Source organism: Crinia signifera, chromosome 19 (genome assembly GCF_055691185.1).
Source record: "Crinia signifera chromosome 19, ASM5569118v1, whole genome shotgun sequence".
NCBI lineage: Eukaryota > Metazoa > Chordata > Amphibia > Anura > Myobatrachidae > Crinia > Crinia signifera.
In genome coordinates this window covers 43,875,220-43,888,940 of record NC_139226.1, presented here as the reverse complement: position 1 = coordinate 43,888,940, position 13,721 = coordinate 43,875,220, and positions in this window count along the sequence as shown.

Here is a 13,721-nt window from a genome sequence, read left to right as displayed (position 1 = left end):
CCACGGACACCTGTGAAGCCCGCGAGGGGACGCGCTTACCTGTGAAGGTATCCGCGTCCCCTCGCGGGGCTCGCTGCGCTCGCCACGCTTCGGGCTCGGTGGCTCGCTGCGATCGCCACACTATTCTATTCTCAACTCCACGCCGACGTGGATAGTAGGGCATGAAAAGGTCGTAGGACGCGTACCGCCGCCCCTCGCGGGCTCGCTGCGCTCGCCACGCTTCGGGTTGGCGTGGATCGTGGGGTGGCGTACAAAAATTGGGGGGACATTTAAGGGTTAATGGGCTCTGTGGCCCATTTAACATTGATTTCTATGGCCAAATCGGGTGGATTGAGGCATTTAACACTAAAATCGGGTCCATCGCGGCTTTTAACATTGCTTCCTATGGGAAATCGGGAGCATCGCGTCGCGGGCATCGCGGGTACGTTTATGGCCGGCCGCGACGCGACCGACGCGATTTTTCAGGTTTAACATGGTTTTCAATGGGAAAATCGCGGGCATCGCGTCGGTCGCGTCGCGGGCAGGCATAAATGTACCCGCGATGCCCGCGACGGGCGCCGTTCTAGGTAAAGAGTACCATTTTTCTACATTGTAACACTAGCGCTGCTATATACCTTTATTTATTTATTCCTTTCCATTTGGGAGCTGACTACTCCCTCCAGCAGCAGCTACTTGACCAAAGCAACTCCTGGCAAGCGCTCCATACCAACCTTGGTTGGTTCCGCTTTTCTCCAAGCTGCTAGCGCGGCAGCGTGTGGACACTCCCCCCTCAGCCCTGACATGCCGCAGCAGCGGGGGGGACAGTGAGCACCAGGAGATCATGGGGCAGAGGCTGCTCTGTGCGTGACAGTGCGTCCCCTTGAAGACATCGGCCCAGAAGCCTGCTGGTGGTGACACCTGCTGGCTGGAGGCAGTGCTTGGCCCCCGGGGCTGGTGATGGACAGCTGGGCACCCTGGGATATGCAGCCCTCTCGCTCCCCCGCCGCCGCGCACTTGTTGATGCGCCCGAGGGGGTCCCAGCTCATCTGCCCCCTCTCCGCAGGCCAAACGGACTCCTCAGCGCTGCCTCTGGGGGACTTTATGGGGAATATAACGTGTCACAAAATGGATTATATAGCATAAATGTGCTGATGGTGTGACGCTCAGGTGTCACAAGATGGATTATATAGTATAAATGTGCTGATGGAGTGACGCTCAGGTGTCACAAGATGGGTTATATAGCATAAATGTGCTGATGGTGTGACGCTCAGGTGTCACAAGATGGATTATATAGTATAAATGTGCTGATGGAGTGACGCTCAGGTGTCACAAGATGGATTATATAGTATAAATGTGCTGATGGTGTGACGCTCAGGTGTCACAGGATGGATTATATAGCATAAATGTGCTGATGGTGTGACGCTCAGGTGTCACAAGATGGGTTATATAGCATAAATGTGCTGATGGTGTAACGCTCAGGTGTCACAGGATGGATTATATAGCATAAATGTGCTGATGGTGTGAGGCTCAGGTGTCACAGGATGGATTATATAGCATAAATGTGCCGATGGTGTGACACTCCGGTGTCACAAGATGGGTGATATATCATAAATGTGCCGATGGTGTGACACTCTGGTGTCACAAGATGGTTATATAGCATAAATGTGCTGATGGTGTGACGCTCAGGTGTCACTGGATGGATTATATAGCATAAATGTGCTGATGGTGTGACGCTCCGGTGTCACAAGATGGGTTATATAGTATAAATGTGCTGATGGTGTGACACTCAGGTGTCACAGGATGGATTATATAGCATAAATGTGCTGATGGTGTGACGCTCCGGTGTCACAAGATGGGTTATATAGTATAAATGTGCTGATGGTGTGACACTCAGGTGTCACAGGATGGATTATATAGCATAAATGTGCTGATGGTGTGACGCTCCGGTGTTACAAGACGGTTATATAGCATAAATGTGCCGATGGTGTGACGCTCGGGTGTCACAAGGTGGATTATATACTGTAGCAATAACGTGCTGATGGTTTGAAGATCAGGTGTCACCATTTTGACCTTTTAAATTAAAATGTGCCCTCGCGAATGAAAAATGTGCTCTCGCGAATGAAAAATGTGCCCTCGCGATTGAAAAATGTGCCCTCGCGATTGAAAAATGTGCCCTCGCGATTGAAAAATGTGCCGTTCCCGTGATCAGCACCCTGCCCTAAAAAATTTCTAGAGTGAACACTAGGTAGGCTACTATAGTTACACACAATTTGTCAGTAAAATGTGATATACTGTACAGGGTAGTCGTTTATAGTTACACAATGTGTCAGTAAGCCAGTGATATACAGGGTAGGTAGATGTTACACTGACGGTCAGAGAGCAGTGATTCACTCCTAACATTCCGTTTATAAATCGTTAATGGTATCATTCAGTGTTTAAGACCTAGATTGTTCGCCCACCAGGTGAAGCAATATCTTTATCAATATCTCGTTTGCTAACAATATTGCATAGAGGTGATTCAGTATATCCAATCAGCCTTCCGCAGCTATCTATCCTATGGCTTACAGGTAACTCCACTATTGAGCCCTTCTGTCTAGGCCACACACAGTAACCTATCACTGTTACCATAACAACACAGGTGTTCCGCCAACGCGCATTTCACTTTAATGGCTTTATCAGGGTTGCACATGACCAGTAGCGGTGCCCGAGCAGACCTTGAGAGCACAGAGGCTGAAGCAGCACTGACAGACCCCTACCCAAACTTTAGTATGGTACTTGGCAAGGCCTGATACACTTGACAGCATTAAGACATGTTATATTGGTATAAAAAACCCTGCCCCAATCTGCAAAGCGCCTCCCACTTTGGTAATATATTTGCCAATTTCAGGGTTGTAAATTGAGGCAGGTAGGAGATATGCTATTCTGCCCTTGCTTATACATACACATAGTCTAAAGGTGGCCATACACACTCAGATTTATCTTCAGATCTGGCTGCTTGAAACAAAACAATGGTTATGGATGAGAGCAAATGACAGTTGACCATTTGCTTGGAAATGTTGGAAAACAGACAAACTGTCACTCATCCATAACCATGTTTTTGTTCCAACCAGCCAGATCTGAAGATAAATCTTACTAGTGTATGGGCACCACTTTATTTGTATACATATATTTGCCAGTCTGGCTGCTGCTAATACCTGTGTGATGACATCACAATGGCCCTGTGATGACATAACAGTGATTCTATGATGTCACAATGCCTGGTGAGCCAGGACGGAACACTAGGAGTCATTCTGTTGCCTGGTCCCGACTTGTGCAGTCAGAGCTTTTGAACGTGTCTGATTATTCAGCATTTTCAGTTCATATATTGTGTTTGGAGAGGAGCAAGGAGAGAGAGGAGAGAGAGTAGGAAGGAGGAGACAAACGGGAGCAGCCCTGCGCTGCGTCCCGTTCTATAGTGGCAAGGTAAGTGCGCTCTTATTTCTATTCATTCTTTTTGTTTGAGCAATTGGGGTTCTTCATGGATTTCTTAAGGGGCGAGGCTCACATGAAAGTGGGCGTGTCATAGCATAGAAGGCGGTTATGTCCCAATTTAGTGGGTGTTTCAGGGGGTCTTTGCCCAAACCTGAGGGGTTATTTATTATTTATATCACTGTCGGTTCCCAATGACCCCCAACATTTTTGGCGTTCAATATGAGCTAAAATCGTTATTCGATTCCAGTGGGTTTGTGTCCCCCCTTCCCCCCCACACACACACAAACACTTTTTTATTTTGGTTTAAACCCTTTCTTTTTGTTGGTGGTTAAATAATCACAATTTGCATGTTACAATGGGCACCGATATTATGCCCACATTTCACTGCAAATGAGGTTGCTGATAAATGGGCTTTAAATAATAAAGCCCTTTATTTCCCCCATTACTCCATTATGGTATTGTATTCGCTGATACCTGCATATCTGTGGTCAGTTGTGTAACACATATTTATACTGATCCTACTAGCGGAGCATTGTGATTCCGGATTATAATTGTATGAATATGAAATGAATTGTAACATTGTGACAGGAGATCGGGGACCATATTCACTTTTTTGCTTTTCATGGCGCCCAGAGAGGTCGCGTATAGTAGCGTAAAGGGCTCGCTTGGCTGCCTATTTCCGCTGCCTATCAAGCAGGTAAACTCCATCCCGCCAAAGGCACGCCCACCCCGCCACACAAATACCCGCACTATGCTGCAAACGCGTACGCTTACACATTCACGCGTAAGCACCCGCATCGAATGATTTTTCCTCTGTTCGTTGTGTTTCCGTCCATTATGACTAGAAGGGATATTTGTGTATAGCTTATTTGTTATTTAATATTTCTATTTTATCTTTAATTAAGGTGACGCAGTTAGTCAAACTTGCTACAAGAGGGGAAATGGCCCAATTGCCATCAGAGAGCCAAACCAAACAAGAACCCCGGGAGAGGCAGATGCCCCCGGCACCGCGGGTAAGACAGGCCCCACCGCCTCCCCGTGAGAAAAAGGCACCACCGCCTCCACGCGAGAGAAAGGCACCACCGCCTCCCCGCGAGAGAAAGGCCCCACCGCCTCCCTGTGAGAGAAAGGCCCCACCGCCTCCCTGCGAGAGAAAGGCCCCACCGGCACCGAGGGAGAGACAGGCCCCACCGGCACCGAGGGAGAGACAGGCCCCACCGACACCAAGGGAGAGACAGGCCCCACCGGCACCAAGGGAAAGACAGGCTCCATCGGCACCAAGGGAGAGACAGTCCCCACCGGCACCAAGGGAGAGACAGGCCCCACCGGCACCAAGGGAGAGACAGGCTTCCTCACCATTGAGGAATTCGCCCCTGTTAATATCCACGGTGTGGCAAGAGCCACCGTCACGATCAACGGAATGGTATACGCCCCCATCACCATCCATGGAGAGGCAAGAGCCCCCGTTCCAATCCACGGAGTGGCATGAGAACCCATTCTCAATAGACTGGTATTCCGAGATCCCGGAAACATCCCCGGAGTGGCAAGAGTCTCAGGAAGCATCCACTGAGTGGCAAGAGTCCCAGGAAGCATCCACGGTGTGGCAAGAGTCCCTGGAAGTATCCATGGTGTGGCAAGAGTCCCAGGAAACCTACACGGAGCGGCAAGAGACCCAAGAAACATCTATGGAGTGGCCCCCCGTCACCACCCACAGAGTGGTATACGCCCCCGTCACCATCCACGGAGTGGTATGCACCCCCGCCGCCATCCACGGAATGGCATGCGCCCCCGTCACCATTTACGGAGTGGCAAGCATCCCTGTCACTGGAGTGGCATGCACCCCCTATACCATCCAAGGAGTGGTATGCACCCCTGTCACCATCACGGAGTGGCATGCACTCCCAATGTAGAGGCGTCCCACTACATTTCAACTTCTGTTAAATATGGAATATTGCACATAACAACCAATCAGACTGTATCTATTATCTCCTATACGATACTTAATAAATGAGTAGTCTAGATAATAGACAAATTATTTATTTAGTATTGTCTAGGAGATACTAGATAGAATCTGATTGGTTGTTATGGGCAACATCCCATCTTATACCCCATCATGTGTTATTTCCAACAACAATTTGGGTAATAAAATGAGTGGTGAATAATACTGTATCTCTGTGGTTATTTCCTCATTTGGAGCGTCTCCATGCTGGGTGAATGCTTGGCGGCTACAGTGTCAGAATATGTCAAATAAAACATGTGTACATTTACTTTTTTAAATATGTCTACACACATCTCAGAGGGTTCCTTGGTCTATGAGAAGACCTAGCCATTACCCGATAATTCTGTCTGCACACTTCTCAGAGGGCTCCTTGGTCTATGAGAAGGACCTAGTCATTACCCATCATTCGCCTGTCTACACACATCTCAGAGGGTTCCTTGGTCTATGAGGAGACATAGCCATTACCCATGATTCTTCTATCTACATACATCTCAGAGGGTTCCTTGGTTCCTTTCTCCTATCTACAGACATCTCAAAGGGTTTCTTGATCTATGAGGAGACATAGCCATTACCCCATCATTCTCCTGTCTACACACAACTCAGATGGGTTCCTTGGTCTATGACGAGATGCAGCCATTACCTCATCATTATTGTGTCTACATACAGGACATCTCAGAGGGTTCCTTGGTCTAGGAGGAGACCCCTTGGTCTAGGAGGAGACCCCATCATTCTCCTGTTTACACACATCTCAGAGGGTTCCTTGCTTTGGTCCTTGCAGTATTTAAAACAGCCATTACAATCCTGTAATTTCAGTAATGTTACAAATGCCTGGGGAGTTCATACAGTAGGTTGCGGCACATTCAAAATGTTACCTCAGGAAACAAAATGGCCACTTCACAAAGCGCTGCAGTGAGGCCCCTCGTTCACAGTGACTGATATTTTGCATCTTCCTAACAAGTTTGTGCTAAAATAATGCACACAAACCAATATTAGCATTGCTGTCTGTCAAAAAAAGTGTATTAGTAGGTCGACGATAACTAGGTCAACGGTCATTAGGTCAACCACTATTGGTCGACAGTTGGAAAGAGATAAAAACAGCCAACCAGCTTCTAACTGCCATGTTACGGCCTGTGTTTCAAAAATGTCAGCTAAGAGCTGATTGGTTGGTACCTTAGCTCTCTCCAATCTTTGATAAATATCCTCCTTACAGACACAGCAGGCTTCTTCCGAACACTTCAAGTCCAGCGCTTATTTGGTGCAGACAAGGAAATGGGTAATTATGTCCTGACAGTACAGTGTATAGAATACAAAAAGACCGACAAGCCTTGATGAACAGCACACGTGGCACACTTATCTCTCTCCTTATGTACACACCACTGGAGAGTGGTATAGTCAGATGATTATCGATTTTGGCCACACTTTATTTCATACAAACGGAAAAGAGGAGACGCCCAATCCACATGTGGTAGGGAATATGGATTGTATGCTCCACTGGGGCAGGGACTGATGTGAATGTTCAAATATTCTCTGTAAAGTGCAGCGGAATCTGTGTGCGCTATATAAGAAACTGCTAATAAATAAATTAATAATATAGGGATGTATGGTATTTTCTCCCCACTCAGGCAGGCATCTTCGATGATGGGTATCCATATATAACAAGAATCCCTTTCAATACTGCAGTCATCTCTACTGTATAAACCAGTTTGAGGTGGAGAAGAGGAGACTAATATACCTTCATAGGGATGTATTATCTATTGAAAGCGCTGATGAACGAGACACGATTTCATATGGTCTTGCATATGATCTTTTTCTTTCATGTGTTTATATGGTGTGGGGACACCATCCCTGTGTCTTCATCCACCAAGATGCATTCTACGCGCGATTTGAACACCTTTATATTACTTTCATACTATAGAGTAGGCTACTATAGTTACACACAATGTGTCAGTAAGCTAGTGCTATTACAGGTAGAGATGAGCGGGTCCGGATCCCGAGATCCGACAGATCCGAATCTCGGGATCCGAGGCGGCTCAGGAGTTCCCGCCTCAATTCCGGACCGAAAACGAGGCAAAACATCATCATCGCGCTGTCGGATTCTCGCGGGAGCGGGATCTTTTAAAAGACGCACGCGCGCTCGACATCTTCACTCCAATCTTGGAGAGTGAAGAGGGTGGTTGGGAAGTGGTGCTGTGCTCCGTGCCATGCTGTGCTGTGCTCCGTGACCTGCCCTGTGCCCTCACTGCCCTGAGCCCTGTAGTGTGATTTAAATAACTAGGTGCTGCAGTGCTCACACGCAGGGGCTGCAGTGTCCACTGTCCAGGGGCTGTCCTGTGGCCCGTGCCCTGTTGTGATTTATTTAGCCCTAAGCCCTGTGTTGTGATTTATTTAGCCCTGAGCCCTGTGTTGTGTGCTTTAACTAACTAACTCAGTGCTGCAGTGCTCACACGCAGGGGCTGCAGTGCTGCTGAGTAGTACACTGAGTACAGGGGCTGCAGTAATACAAGGGGCTGTGTCCAGTGTGACGGCCTATATCCATTGTCCAGTGTCACGAGTCACGACATATATCCTGTGTCCAGTGTGACGACATATATACTGTGTCCAGTGTGACGACATGTGTCCAGTGTGACGACATATATCCTATGTCCAGTGTGACGACATATATCCATTGTCCAGTGTGACGACATATATCCTGTGTCCAGTGTGATGACATATATCCTGTGTCCAGTGTGACGACATATATCCTGTGTCCAGTGTGAGGACATATATCCAGTGTCCAGTGTGACAGATATATCCATTGTCCAGTGTGACGACATATATACTGTGTCCAGTGTGACGACATGTGTCCAGTGTGACATCTAACCATTGTGTGACGGCATATATCCAGTGTCCAGCGTGACATATATCCATTGTCCAGTGTGACGACATATATCCTGTGTCCAGCGTGACATATATCCATTGTCCAGTGTGACGACATATATCCAGTGTCCAGTGTGACATATATCCATTGTCTAGTGTGACGACATATATCCTGTGTCCAGTGTGACTACATATATCCAGTGTCCAGTGTGACAATATATATTCAGTGTCCAATGTGACATATATCCTGTGTCCAGTGTGACGACATATATCCTGTGTCCAGTGTGACTACATATATACAGTGTCCAGTGTGATGACATATATCCAGTGTCCAGTGTGACGACATATATCCAGTGTCCAGTGTGACATATATCCATTGTCCAGTGTGACAACATATATCCAGTGTTCAGTGTGACATGTAACCATTGTGTGACGGCATATATCCAGTGTCCAGCGTGACATATATCCATTGTCCAGTCTGACAACATATATCCTGTGTCCAGTGTGACATATATCCATTGTCCAGTGTGACGACATATATCCTGTGTCCAGTGTGACATGTAACCTTTGTGTGACGGCATATATCCTGTGTCCAGCGTGACATATATCCATTGTCCAGTGTGACGACATATATCCAGAGTCCAGTGTGACATATATCCATTGTCCAGTGTGACTACATATATCCAGTGTCCAGTGTGACAGGGGTTGTGTCCAGTGTACAGGGGCTGTGTACAGGGGTTGTGTCCAGTGTACAGGGGTTGTGTCCAGTATACACGAGCTGTGTACAGGAGCTGTGTCCAGTGTCCAGGGGCAGTGTCAAGTGTGAAGGCTGTGTCCAGTGTACAGGAGCTGTGTCCAGGGGCGGTGTCCAGAGGCTGTGTCCAGTGTGACGGCTGTATCCATTGTCCAGGGCCTATGTCCAGTGTGACGGGCTGTGTCCAGGGGCAGTGTCCAGGGGCTGTGTCCATTGTCCAGGGGCTGTGTCCAGGGTGACGGGCTGTGTCCAGTGGCAGTGTCCAGTGTGAAGGCTGTGTCCAGTGTACAGGAGCTGTGTCCAGGGGCGGTGTCCAGAGGCTGTGTCCAGTGTGACGGCTGTGTCCATTGTCCAGGGGCTGTGTCCAGTGTGACGGGCTGTGTCCAGGGGCTGTGTCCAGAGGCTGTGTCCATTGTCCAGGGGCTGTGTCCAGGGTGATGTGCTGTGTCCAGTGTCCAGGGGCAGTGTCCAGGGGCTGTGTCCAGGGACAGTGTCCAGTGTCCAAGGGGTTGTGTCCAGTATGACAGGCTGTGTCCAGTGTAAAGTATGAAAAATAAATAAAAGTAATAAATAAAATAAAAACACAATTTTGGAGGATGATGGAGGAGGAAATAGTGGGAGATCAGCAACCTGATAGAAGTGCTGAAGCTGCTACCACCAGTCATGACAAGGCCGATACCTCTTTGTATGTGCTCTTTGGAGCATTTCTCTTTTTTTGGGATAGTTTATTAAACTGCCACCCTGTCTGCCCCTGCAGTGCCGCTCTGCCAGGTTGGAAGTGTAAGGTCCACATGTATGTGATGCCGACTGCTGTCGCTTAGCTTAATCATCTAGCTACCTCGGTATACCCTTTTGGCCCAACTACAGTAAATGAAAACAATTTTGTAAGCTGTGAAGTGATCAAAATTAACTAGAAATGAGTGGAAACTAATGTTATTGAGGTCAATAATACTTTAGGGGCAAAAACAGGCCCAAATTCTGTTATTTTAGCCATTTTTAGCATTTTTTTAAAAAAATCCAGATCCAAAACCAAAACCCACAATGGTGGTTTTGCCAAAACCAATCCAGATACAAAACACGAAGGAAGATCCAGATCCAAAACCAAAACCCGAAAAGTGGCCGCCGCACATCTCTAATTACAGGGTGAGCTGCTAAACTTACACACAATATGTCAGTAGTTACTCACAAAGAGTCAGTAAGCCAGTGCCATACAGATAGGCTGCCATAGATACACATGACGTGTCAGTAAGCCAGTTCTATACAGGGTAGGCTGCTATAGATACACACTATGTGTCAGTAAGACGTGCTATACAGGGTAGGCTGCTATAGATACATGTAATGTGTCAGCAAGTTGGTGCTATACAGGGTAGTAGTGTTCCCGCTAGGCTTATTTCACGGGGCGCTGCGCCCTGCCCCTTTTATAGCTGCCGATTTTCGCCCTGCCTGTTTCTGCCCGCCCTGCATAGTTAATAGCCGCTGCCGCGCTAGAAGTCTCCTCCCGCTGACAGTGTAAGCTGCTAGCGCGGCAGCGTGTGGACACTCCCCCCTCAGCCCTGACATGCCGCAGCAGCGGGGGGGACAGTGAGCACCAGGAGATCATGGGGCAGAGGCTGCTCTGTGCATGACAGTGCGTCCCCTTGAAGACATCGGCCCAGAAGCCTGCTGGTGGTGACACCTGCTGGCTGGAGGCAGTGCTTGGCCCCCGGGGCCGGTGATGGACAGCTGGGCACCCTGGGATATGCAGCCCTCTCGCTCCCCCGCCGCCGCGCACTTGTTGATGCGCCCGAGTGCAGCGTGTAGGGGGGGTCCCGGCTCATCTGCCCCCTCTCCGCAGGCCAAACGGACTCCTCAGCGCTGCCTCTGGGGGACATTATGGGGAATATAACGTGTCACAAAATGGATAATATAGCATAAATGTGCTGATGGTGTGACGCTCAGGTGTCACAAGATGGATTATATAGTATAAATGTGCTGATGGAGTGACGCTCAGGTGTCACAAGATGGGTTATATAGCATAAATGTGCTGATGGTGTGACGCTCAGGTGTCACAAGATGGATTATATAGTATAAATGTGCTGATGGAGTGACGCTCAGGTGTCACAAGATGGATTATATAGTATAAATGTGCTGATGGTGTGACACTCAGGTGTCACAGGATGGATTATATAGCATAAATGTGCTGATGGTGTGACGCTCAGGTGTCACAAGATGGGTTATATAGCATAAATGTGCTGATGGTGTAACGCTCAGGTGTCACAGGATGGATTATATAGCATAAATGTGCTGATGGTGTGAGGCTCAGGTGTCACAGGATGGATTATATAGCATAAATGTGCCGATGGTGTAACACTCCGGTGTCACAAGATGGGTGATATATCATAAATGTGCCGATGGTGTGACACTCTGGTGTCACAAGATGGTTATATAGCATAAATGTGCTGATGGTGTGACGCTCAGGTGTCACAGGATGGATTATATAGCATAAATGTGCTGATGGTGTGACGCTCCGGTGTCACAAGATGGGTTATATAGTATAAATGTGCTGATGGTGTGACACTCAGGTGTCACAGGATGGATTATATAGCATAAATGTGCTGATGGTGTGACGCTCCGGTGTCACAAGATGGGTTATATAGTATAAATGTGCTGATGGTGTGACACTCAGGTGTCACAGGATGGATTATATAGCATAAATGTGCTGATGGTGTGACGCTCCGGTGTTACAAGACGGTTATATAGCATAAATGTGCCGATGGTGTGACGCTCGGGTGTCACAAGGTGGATTATATACTGTAGCAATAACGTGCTGATGGTTTGAAGATCAGGTGTCACCATTTTGACCTTTAAAATTAAAATGTGCCCTCGCGAATGAAAAATGTGCTCTCGCGAATGAAAAATGTGCCCTCGCGATTGAAAAATGTGCCCTCGCGATTGAAAAATTTGCCCTCGCGATTGAAAAATGTGCCGTTCCCGTGATCAGCACCCTGCCCTAAAAAATTTCTAGAGTGAACACTAGGTAGGCTACTATAGTTACACACAATTTGTCAGTAAAATGTGATATACTGTACAGGGTAGTCGTTTATAGTTACACAATGTGTCAGTAAGCCAGTGATATACAGGGTAGGTAGATGTTACACTGACGGTCAGAGAGCAGTGATTCACTCCTAACATTCCGTTTATAAATCGTTAATGGTATCATTCAGTGTTTAAGACCTAGATTGTTCGCCCACCAGGTGAAGCAATATCTTTATCAATATCTCGTTTGCTAACAATATTGCATAGAGGTGATTCAGTATATCCAATCAGCCTTCCGCAGCTATCTATCCTATGGCTTACAGGTAACTCCACTATTGAGCCCTTCTGTCTAGGCCACACACAGTAACCTATCACTGTTACCATAACAACACAGGTGTTCCGCCAATGCGCATTTCACTTTAATGGCTTTATCAGGGTTGCACATGACCAGTAGCGGTGCCCGAACAGACCTTCTGAGAGCACAGAGGCTGAAGCAGCACTGACAGACCCCTACCCAAACTTTAGTATGGTACTTGGCAAGGCCTGATACACTTGACAGCATTAAGACATGTTATATTGGTATAAAAAACCCTGCCCCAATCTGCAAAGCGCCTCCCACTTTGGTAATATATTTGCCAATTTCAGGGTTGTAAATTGAGGCAGGTAGGAGATATGCTATTCTGCCCTTGCTTATACATACACATAGTCTAAAGGTGGCCATACACACTCAGATTTATCTTCAGATCTGGCTGCTTGAAACAAAACAATGGTTATGGATGAGAGCAAATGACAGTTGACCATTTGCTTGGAAATGTTGGAAAACAGACAAACTGTCACTCATCCATAACCATGTTTTTGTTCCAACCAGCCAGATCTGAAGATAAATCTTACTAGTGTATGGGCACCACTTTATTTGTATACATATATTTGCCAGTCTGGCTGCTGCTAATACCTGTGTGATGACATCACAATGGCCCTGTGATGACATAACAGTGATTCTATGATGTCACAATGCCTGGTGAGCCAGGACGGAACACTAGGAGTCATTCTGTTGCCTGGTCCCGACTTGTGCAGTCAGAGCTTTTGAACGTGTCTGATTATTCAGCATTTTCAGTTCATATATTGTGTTTGGAGAGGAGCAAGGAGAGAGAGGAGAGAGAGTAGGAAGGAGGAGACAAACGGGAGCAGCCCTGCGCTGCGTCCCGTTCTATAGTGGCAAGGTAAGTGCGCTCTTATTTCTATTCATTCTTTTTGTTTGAGCAATTGGGGTTCTTCATGGATTTCTTAAGGGGCGAGGCTCACCTGAAAGTGGGCGTGTCATAGCATAGAAGGCGGTTATGTCCCAATTTAGTGGGTGTTTCAGGGGGTCTTTGCCCAAACCTGAGGGGTTATTTATTATTTATATCACTGTCGGTTCCCAATGACCCCCAACATTTTTTGCGTTCAATATGAGCTAAAATCGTTATTCGATTCCAGTGGGTTTGTGTCCCCCCTTCCCCCACACACACACACACACACAAACACTTTTTTATTTTGGTTTAAACCCTTTCTTTTTGTTGGTGGTTAAATAATCACAATTTGCATGTTACAATGGGCACCGATATTATGCCCACATTTCACTGCAAATGAGGTTGCTGATAAATGGGC